This window comes from Fistularia commersonii, unplaced genomic scaffold, assembly GCF_037954325.1.
Source record: "Fistularia commersonii isolate RoL2024-O1a breed Wild unplaced genomic scaffold, RoL_Fcom_v1.0 HiC_scaffold_63, whole genome shotgun sequence".
In the NCBI taxonomy this organism is placed as follows: Eukaryota; Metazoa; Chordata; class Actinopteri; order Syngnathiformes; family Fistulariidae; genus Fistularia; species Fistularia commersonii.
The window spans coordinates 155,001-165,158 of NW_028234021.1; positions in this window are offsets into that span (position 1 = coordinate 155,001).

Genomic DNA, 10,158 nt, shown 5'->3' on the forward strand with positions numbered 1-10,158 from the left:
AGTCCCGGGGATTGGGAGTACCAGGGCCTGGAGCCTGATTCGCTTATGTCTGGCGGTTGCGGAGGGCGGAGGAGCAGAGGAGCGGAGAAGCGGACCATTGGGCACACACATGTGAATGACTGGATGAGCTAATGTTTGTTTGGTTGTGGATGCATTTCGGCTAATGCTATTAGCACAGCTATGATGACTTAATGTGTGTATGTGTGTATGTGTGTGTCTGTGTGTGTGTGAGTGTCTTGTGTGTGTGTGTGTGTGTGTGTGTGTGTGAAAGGCTCTTTTGGTGGGGGAGGGGGGGTCGCGGACAGGGATTACCATTGGGCAAACACATGTGAATGAGTGGATGAGCTAGTGTTTGTTTGGTTGTGGATGCGTTTCGGCTAATGCTATTAGCACATCTATGATGAATTAAGGTGTGTGTGTGTGTGTGTGTGTGTGTGTGTGTGTTTGTTTTTTGTGTCTGTGTGAGTGTGTTCGTGTGTGTATGTGTGAGAGTTTGTTTAGGTGGGGGGGGGGGGTACCAGGGCCCTTCGCGGAGGAGCAGTGGAGCGGAGAAGCAGAGGAATGGAGGAGTGGAGGTAATTTTTCTTTTCTCAAAGGCAGAGGATGGGAAGTTTGGGGGCAGTAGGACGCCTTAGACCGGCCACTGTGAGCCTTCTCCAGATATAGATCCCCCGGACGTATGATTGGAGCTCCCGGACCATTGGGCACACACATGTGAATGAGTGGATGAGCTAATGTTTGTTTGGTAGTGGATGCATTTCGGCTAATGCTATTAGCACAGCTATGATGAGTTAAGGTGTGTTTGTGTGTGTGTGTGTGTGTGTGTGTGTGCGCGTGTGTGTGTTTGTGTGTTTTTGTGTGTGTGTGAGTGTGTTTAGGTGGGGGGGGGGTACCAGGGCCCATAGCGGAGGAGCGGTGGAGCTGAGAAGCGGAGGAGCGTAGTAGCGGAGGTATTGTTTCTCCTCTCAGAGGCGGGGAAGCTTGGGAGCTATTAGCACAGCTATGATGACTTAAGGTGTGTTTGTGTGTGTGTGTTTGTGTGTTTGTGTGTTCTTGTGTGTGTGTGTGTGTGTGTGTGTGTGTGTTTGTGTGTGTGGGGGGGGGGGCGCGGACAGGGGGTAGCTGGGCCTGGAGCGGATGAGCTGTGAAGCGGATGGAGGGCAGAAGCACGTCCCATAATTCTCCTGAGTCCAGCGGATCGGGAGTACCAGGGCCTATAGCGGAGGAGCGGTGGAGCGGAGAAGAGGACCATTGGGCACACACATGTGAATGAGTGGATGAGCTAATGTTTGTTTGGTTGTGGATGCGTTTCGGCTAATGCTATTAGCACAGCTATGATGACTTAATGTGTGTATGTGTGTCAGTGTGTGTGTGTGTGTGTGAGGTTCTTTGTGTATGTGTGTGATAGTTTGTTTTGGTGGGGGGGGGGGGGGGTCGCGGACACGGAGTACCAGGGCGCACACATGTGAATGAGTGGATGAGCTAATGTTTGTTTGGTTGTGGATGCGTTTCGGCTAAAGCTATTAGCACAGCTATGAGGACTTAAGGTGTGTGTATGTGTGTATGTGTGTGTCTGTGTGTGTGTGAGTGTCTGTGTCTGTATGTGTGTGTGAGAGGCTCTTTTGGTGGGGGGGGGGGGGGGGGGGGGGTCGCGGACAGGGAGTACCATTGGGCACACACATGTGAATGAGTGGATGAGCGAATGTTTGTTTGGTTGTGGATGCGTTTCGGCTAATGGTATTAGCACAGCTCTGATGAGTTAAGATGTGTGTGTATGTGTGTTTGTGTGTTTGTGTGTTTTTGTGTGTGTGTGAGTGATTCTGTGTGAGAGTTTGTTTAGGTAGGGGGGGGGGGGGGGGGGGAGTACCAGGGCCCATAGCCGAGGAGCGGTGGAGCTGAGAAGCGGAGGAGCAGAGGAGCGGAGGTAATGTTTCTTCTCTCAGAGGCGGAGCAGCTTGGGGGCAGCAGAACCCCTTAGACGGGCTAATGTGAGCATTCTTCGGACATAGATCCCCCGAACGTATGATTGGAGCTCCCGGACCACTGGGCACACACATGTGAATGAGTGGATGAGCTAATGTTTGTTTGGTTGTGGATGCGTTTCGGCTAATGCTATTAGCACAGCTATGATGAGTTAAGGTGTGTGTGTGTGTGTGTGAGTGTGTGTGTTTGTTTGTTTTTGTGTCTTTGTGAGTGTGTTCGTGTGTGTATGTGTGAGAGTTTGTTTAAGTGGGGGGGGGGGATACCAGGGCCCATCACGGAGGAGCGGTGGAGCGGAGAAGCGGAGGAATGGAGGAGGTTAGGTAATTTTTCTCTTCTCAAAGGCAGAGGATGGGAAGTTTGGGTGCAGTAGGACGCCTTAGACCGGCCACTGTGAGCCTTCTCCAGATATAGATCCCCGGATGTATGATTGGAGCTCCCGGACCATTGGGCACACACATGTGGATGAGTGGATGAGCTAATGTTTGTTTGGTTGTGGATGCGTTTCGGCTAATGCTATTAGCACATCTATGATGAATTAAGGTGTGTGTGTGTGTGTGTGTGTGTGTGTGTATGTGTGTGTGTGTGTGTGTTTGTTTTTTTTGTGTCTGTGTGAGTGTGTTCGTGTGTGTATGTGTGAGAGTTTGTTTAGGTGGGGGGGGGTACCAGGGCCCTTCGCGGGGGAGCGGTGGAGCGGAGAAGCGGAGGAATGGAGGAGTGGAGGTAATTTTTCTCTTCTTAAAGGCAGAGGATGTGAAGTTTGGGTGCAGTAGGACGCCTTAGACCGGCCACTGTGAGCCTTCTCCAGATATAGATCCCCCGGACGTATGATTGGAGCTCCCGGACCATTGGGCACACACATGTGAATGAGTGGATGAGCTAATGTTTGTTTGGTAGTGGATGCATTTCGGCTAATGCTATTAGCAAAGCTATGATGAGTTAAGGTGTGTTTGTGTGTGTGTGTGTGTGTGTGTGCGCGCGTGTGTGTGCGCGTGTGTTTAGGTGGGGGGGGGGGGTACCAGGGCCCATAGCGGAGGAGCGGTGGAGCTGAGAAGCGGAGGAGCGGAGTAGCGGAGGTATTGTTTCTCCTCTCAGAGGCGGGGAAGCTTGGGAGCTATTAGCACAGCTATGATGACTTAAGGTGTGTGTGTGTGTGTGTGTTTGTGTGTTTGTGTGTTCTTGTGTGTGTGTGTGTGTGTGTGTGTGTTTGTGTGTGCGTTTGTGTATATGTGTGTGACAGTTTGTTTCGGTGGGGGGGGGGGGGGGGGGGGGGGGCGCGGACAGGGGGTAGCTGGGCCTGGAGCGGATGAGCTGTGAAGCGGATGGAGCGCAGAAGCACGTCCCATAATTCTCCTGAGTCCGGCGGATCGGGAGTACCAGGGCCTATAGCGGAGGAGCGGTGGAGCGGAGAAGCGGACCATTGGGCACACACATGTGAATGAGTGGATGAGCTAATGTTTGTTTGGTTGTGGATGCGTTTCAGCTAATGCTATTAGCACAGCTATGATGAGTTAAGGTGTGTGTGTGTGTGTGTGAGTGTGTGTGTTTGTTTGTTTTTGTGTCTGTGTGAGTGTGTTCGTGTGTGTATGTGTGAGAGTTTGTTTAAGTGGGGGGGGGGGATACCAGGGCCCATCACGGAGGAGCGGTGGAGCGGAGAAGCGGAGGAATGGAGGAGGTTAGGTAATTTTTCTCTTCTCAAAGGCAGAGGATGGGAAGTTTGGGTGCAGTAGGACGCCTTAGACCGGCCACTGTGAGCCTTCTCCAGATATAGATCCCTGGATGTATGATTGGAGCTCCCGGACCATTGGGCACACACATGTGAATGAGTGGATGAGCTAATGTTTGTTTGGTAGTGGATGCATTTCGGCTAATGCTATTAGCACAGCTATGATGAGTTAAGGTGTGTGTGTGTGTGTGTGAGTGTGTGTATGTGTGTGTGTGTGTGTGTCTTTGTGTGTGTTTGTGTGTTTTTGTGTGTCTTTGTGTGTGTGTGAGTGTGTTTAGGTGGGGGGGGGTACCAGGGCCAATAGCGGAGGAGCGGTGGAGCTGAGAAGCGGAGAAGCGGAGGAGCATAGGAGCGGAGGTAATGTTTCTTCTCTCAGAGGCGGGGAAGCTTGGGGGCAGAAGAACCCCTTAGACGGCCTAATGTGAGCCTTCTCTGGAGATAGCTCCCCCAGACGTATGACCGGAGCTCCCAGACCTCTGGGCACATACATGTGAATGAGTGGATGAGCTAATGTTTGTGTGGTTGTGGATGCGTTTCGGCTAATGCTTTTAGCACAGCTATGATGACTTAAGGTGTGTATGTGTGTCTGTGTGTGTGTGTGTCTTTGTGTGTGTGTGTGTGTGTGTTTGTGTGTTTGAAAGGCTCTTTTGGTGGGGGAGGGGGGGGTCGCGGACAGGGATTACCATTGGGAGCACACATGTGAATGAGTGGATGAGCTAATGTTTGTTTGGTTGTGGATGCGTTTCGGCTAATGCTATTAGCACATCTATGATGAATTAAGGTGTGTGTGTGTGTGTGTGTGTGTGTATGTGTGTGTGTGTGTGTGTTTGTTTTTTTTGTGTCTGTGTGAGTGTGTTCGTGTGTGTATGTGTGAGAGTTTGTTTAGGTGGGGGGGGGTACCAGGGCCCTTCGCGGAGGAGCGGTGGAGCGGAGAAGCGGAGGAATGGAGGAGTGGAGGTAATTTTTCTCTTCTTAAAGGCAGAGGATGTGAAGTTTGGGTGCAGTAGGACGCCTTAGACCGGCCACTGTGAGCCTTCTCCAGATATAGATCCCCCGGACGTATGATTGGAGCTCCCGGACCATTGGGCACACACATGTGAATGAGTGGATGAGCTAATGTTTGTTTGGTAGTGGATGCATTTCGGCTAATGCTATTAGCAAAGCTATGATGAGTTAAGGTGTGTTTGTGTGTGTGTGTGTGTGTGTGTGCGCGCGTGTGTGTGCGCGTGTGTTTTTGTGTGTGTGTGAGTGTGTTTAGGTGGGGGGGGGGGGTACCAGGGCCCATAGCGGAGGAGCGGTGGAGCTGAGAAGCGGAGGAGCGGAGTAGCGGAGGTATTGTTTCTCCTCTCAGAGGCGGGGAAGCTTGGGAGCTATTAGCACAGCTATGATGACTTAAGGTGTGTGTGTGTGTGTGTGTTTGTGTGTTTGTGTGTTCTTGTGTGTGTGTGTGTGTGTGTGTGTGTTTGTGTGTGCGTTTGTGTATATGTGTGTGACAGTTTGTTTAGGTGGGGGGGGGGGGGGCGCGGACAGGGGGTAGCTGGGCCTGGAGCGGATGAGCTGTGAAGCAGATGGAGCGCAGAAGCACGTCCCATAATTCTCCTGAGTCCGGCGGATCGGGAGTACCAGGGCCTATAGCGGAGGAGCGGTGGAGCGGAGAAGCGGACCATTGGGCACACACATGTGAATGAGTTGATGAGCTAATGTTTGTTTGGTTGTGGATGCGTTTCGGCTAATGCTATTAACACAACTATGATGACTTAATGTGTGTATGTGTGTCAGTGTGTGTGTGTGTCTGTGAGTGTCTTTGTGTATGTGTGTGATAGTTTGTTTTGGTGGGGGGGGGGGGGGGCGGTCGCGGACACGGACTACCAGGGCGCACACATGTGAATGAGTAGATGAGCTAATGTTTGTTTGGTTGTGGATGCGTTTCGGCTAATGCTATTAGCACAGCTATGCTGACTTAATGTGTGTATGTGTGTCAGTGTGTGTGTGTGTGTGAGTGTCTTTATGTATGTGTGTGACAATTTGTTTTGGTGGGGGGGGGGGACACGGAGTACCAGGGCGCACACATGTGAATGAGTGGATGAGCTAATGTTTGTTTGGTTGTGGATGCGTTTCGGCTAAAGCTATTAGCACAGCTATGAAGACTTAAGGTGTGTGTATGTGTGTATGTGTGTGTCTGTGTGTGTGTGAGTGTCTTTGTGTGTGTGTGTGTGTGTGAGAGGCTCTTTTGGTGGGGGGGGGGGGTCGCGGACAGGGAGTACCATTGGGCACACACATGTGAATGAGTGTATGAGCGAATGTTTGTTTGGTTGTGGATGCGTTTCGGCTAATGCTATTAGCACAGCTATGATGAGTTAAGGTGTGTGTGTATGTGTGTTTGTGTGTTTGTGTGTTTTTGTGTGTGTGTGAGTGATTTTGTGTGAGTTTGTTTAGGTGGGGGGGGGGGGGGGAGTACCAGGGCCCATAGCGGAGGAGCGGTGGAGCTGAGAAGCGGAGGAGCAGAGGAGCGAAGGTAATGTTTCTTCTCTCAGAGGCGGAGCAGCTTGGGGGCAGCAGAACCCCTTAGACGGGCTAATGTGAGCATTCTCCGGACATAGATCCCCCGAACGTATGATTGGAGCTCCCGGACCACTGGGCACACACATGTGAATGAGTGGATGAGCTAATGTTTGTTTGGTTGTGGATGTGTTTCGGCTAATGCTATTAGCACAGCTATGATGAGTTAAGGTGTGTGTGTGTGTGTGTGTGTGTGTGTGTGTGTTTGCTTGTTTTTGTGTCTTTGTGAGTGTGTTCGTGTGTGTATGTGTGAGAGTTTGTTTAGGTGGGGCGGGGGGTACCAGGGCCCATCGCGGAGGAGCGGTGGAGCGGAGAAGCGGAGGAATGGAGGAGCGGAGGTAATGTTTCTCTTCTCAAAGGCATTTTGGGTGCAGTAGGACGCCTTAGACCGGCCACTGTGAGCCTTCTCCAGATATAGATCCCCCGGATGTATGATTGGAGCTCCCGGACCATTGGGCACACACATGTGAATGAGTGGATGAGCTAATGTTTGTTTGGTAGTGAATGCGTTTCGGCTAATGCTATTAGCACAGCTATGATGAGTTAAGGTGTGTTTGTGTGTGTGTGTGTGTGTGTGTGTTGTGTGTGTGTGTGTGTGTGTGTGTGTGTGTGTGTGTGTGCGCGTGTGTGTGTTTATGTGTTTTTGTGTGTGTGTAAGTGTGTTTAGGTGGGGGGGGGGGTACCAGGGCCAATAGCGGAGGAGCGGTGGAGCTGAGAAGCGGAGGAGCAGAGGAGCGGAGGTAATGTTTCTTCTCTCAGAGGTGGGGAAGCTTGGGGGCAGAAGAACCCCTTAGACGGCCTAATGTGAGTCTTCTCTGGAGATAGCTCCCCCAGACGTATGACCGGAGCTCCCAGACCTCTGGGCACATACATGTGAATGAGTGGATGAGCTAATGTTTGTTTGGTTGTGGATGCGTTTCGGCTAATGCTATTAGCACAGCTATGCTGACTTAATGTGTGTATGTGTGTCAGTGTGTGTGTGTGTGTGAGTGTTTTTGTGTATGTGTGTGATAGTTTGTTTTGGTGGGGGGGCGGACACGGAGTACCAGAGCGAGCACATGTGAATGAGTGGATGAGCTAATGTTTGTTTGGTTGTGGATGCGTTTCGGCTAAAGCTATTAGCACAGCTATGAAGACTTAAGGTGTGTGTATGGCTGTGTCTGTGTGTGTGTGAGTGTCTTTGTTTGTGTGTGTGTGTGTGAGAGGCTCTTTTGGTGGGGGGGGGGTCGCGGACAGGGAGTACCATTGGGCACACACATGTGAATGAGTGGATGAGCGAATGTTTGTTTGGTTGTGGATGCGTTTCGGCTAATGCTATTAGCACAGCTATGATGAGTTAAGGTGTGTGTGTATGTGTGTTTGTGTGTTTGTGTGTTTTTGTGTGTGTGTGAGTGATTTTGTGTGAGAGTGTGTTTAGGTAGGGGGGGGTGGGGGGGGGAGTACCAGGGCCCATAGCGGAGGAGCGGTGGAGCTGAGAAGCGGAGGAGCAGAGGAGCGGTGGTAATGTTTCTTCTCTCAGAGGCGGAGCAGCTTGGGGGCAGCAGAACCCCTTAGACGGGCTAATGTGAGCATTCTCCGGAAATAGATCCCCCGAACGTATGATTGGAGCTCCCGGACCACTGGGCACACACATGTGAATGAGTGGATGAGCTAATGTTTGTTTGGTTGTGGATGCGTTTCGGCTAATGCTATTAGCACAGCTATGATGAGTTAAGGTGCGTTTGTGTGTGTGTGTGTGTGTGTGTGTGTGTGTGTGTGTGTGTGTGTGTGTGTGAGTGTCTTTGTGTGTGTTTGTGTGTTTTTGTGTGTGTGTGAGTGTGTTTAGGTGGGGGGGGGGTACCAGGGCCAATAGCGGAGGAGCGGTGGAGCTGAGAAGCGGAGGAGCAGAGGAGCGGAGGTAATGTTTCTTCGCTCAGAGGCGGGGAAGCTTGGGGGCAGAAGAACCCCTTAGACGGCCTAATGTGAGCCTTCTCTGGAGATAGCTCCCCCAGACGTATGACCGGAGCTCACAGACCTCTGGTCACATACATGTGAATGAGTGGATAAGCTAATGTTTGTGTGGTTGTGGATGCGTTTCGGCTAATGCTTTTAGCACAGCTATGATGACTTAAGGTGTGTATGTGTGTCTGTGTGTGTGTGTGTGTGTGTGAGTGTCTTTGTGTATGTGTGTGATAGTTTCTTTTGGTGGGGGGGGGGGTCGCGGACAGGGAGTACCTGGGCACACACATGTGAATGAGTGGATGAGCTAATGTTTGTTTGGTTGTTGATGCGTTTCGGCTAATGCTATTTGCACAGCTATGATGAGTTAAGGTGTGTGTGTATGTGTGGGAGGAATGGAGGAGCGGAGGTAATTTTTCTCTTCTCAAAGGCAGAGGATGGGAAGTTTGGGTGCAGTAGGACGCCTTAGACCGGCCACTGTGAACCTTCTCCAGATATAGATCCCCCGGATGTATGATTGGAGCTCCCGGACCATTGGGCACACACATGTGAATGAGTGGATGAGCTAATGTTTGTTTGGTAGTGGATGCGTTTCGGCTAATGCTATTAGCACAGCTATGATGACTTAAGGTGTTTGTGTGTGTGTGTGTTTGTGTGTTTCTTTGTTTGTGTGTTCTTGTGTGTGTGTGTGTGTGTGTTTGTTTGTGCGTTTGTGTATATGTGTGTGACAGTTTGTTTAGGTGGGGGGGGGCGCGGACAGGGGGTAGCTGGGCCTGGAGCGGATGAGCTGTGAAGCGGATGGAGGGCAGAAGCACGTCCCATAATTCTCCTGAGTCCGGCGGATCAGGAGTACCAGGGCCTATAGCGGAGGAGCGGTGGAGCGGAGAAGCGGACCATTGGGCACATACATGTGAATGAGTTGATGAGCTAATGTTTGTTTGGATGTGGCTGCGTTTCGGCTAATGCTATTAGCACAGCTATGATGACTTAATGTGTGTATGTGTGTCAGTGTGTGTGTGTGTGAGTGTCTTTGTGTATGTGTGTGATAGTTTGTTTTGGTGGGGGGGGGGGGTCGCGGACACGGAGTAGCAGGGCGCACACATGTGAATGAGTGGATGAGCTAATGTTTGTTTGGTTGTGGATGCGTTTCGGCTAATGCTGTTAGCACAGCTATGATGACTTAATGTGTGTATGTGTGTCAGTGTGTGTGTGTGTGTGAGTGTCTTTGTGTACGTGTGTGATAGTTTGTTTTGGTGGGGGGGGGGGGGGGGGGGGCGGACACGGAGTACCAGGGCGCACACATGTGAATGAGTGGATGAGCTAATGTTTGTTTGGTTGTGGATGCGTTTCGGCTAAAGCTATTAGCACAGCTATGAAGACTTAAGGTGTGTGTATGTGTGTATGTTTGTGTCTGTGTGTGTGTCTTTGTGTGTGTGTGTGTGTGTGAGAGGCTCTTTTGGTGGGGGGGGGGGGGTCGCGGACAGGGACTACCATTGGGCACACACATGTGAATGAGTGTATGAGCGAATGTTTGTTTGGTTGCGGATGCGTTTCGGCTAATGCTATTAGCACAGCTATGATGAGTTAAGGTGTGTGTGTATGTGTGTTTGTGTGTTTGTGTGTTTTTGTGTGTGTGTGAGTGATTTTGTGTGAGAGTTTGTTTAGGTGGGGGGGGGGGGGGGGGAGTACCAGGGCCCATAGCGGAGGAGCGGTGGAGCTGAGAAGCGGAGGAGCAGAGGAGCGAAGGTAATGTTTCTTCTCTCAGAGGCGGAGCAGCTTGGGGGCAGCAGAACCCCTTAGACGGGCTAACGTGAGCATTCTCCGGACATAGATCCCCCGAACGTATGATTGGAGCTCCCGGACCACTGGGCACACACATGTGAATGAGTGGATGAGCTAATGTTTGTTTGGTTGTGGATGCGTCTCGGCTAATGCTATTAGCACAGCTATGATGA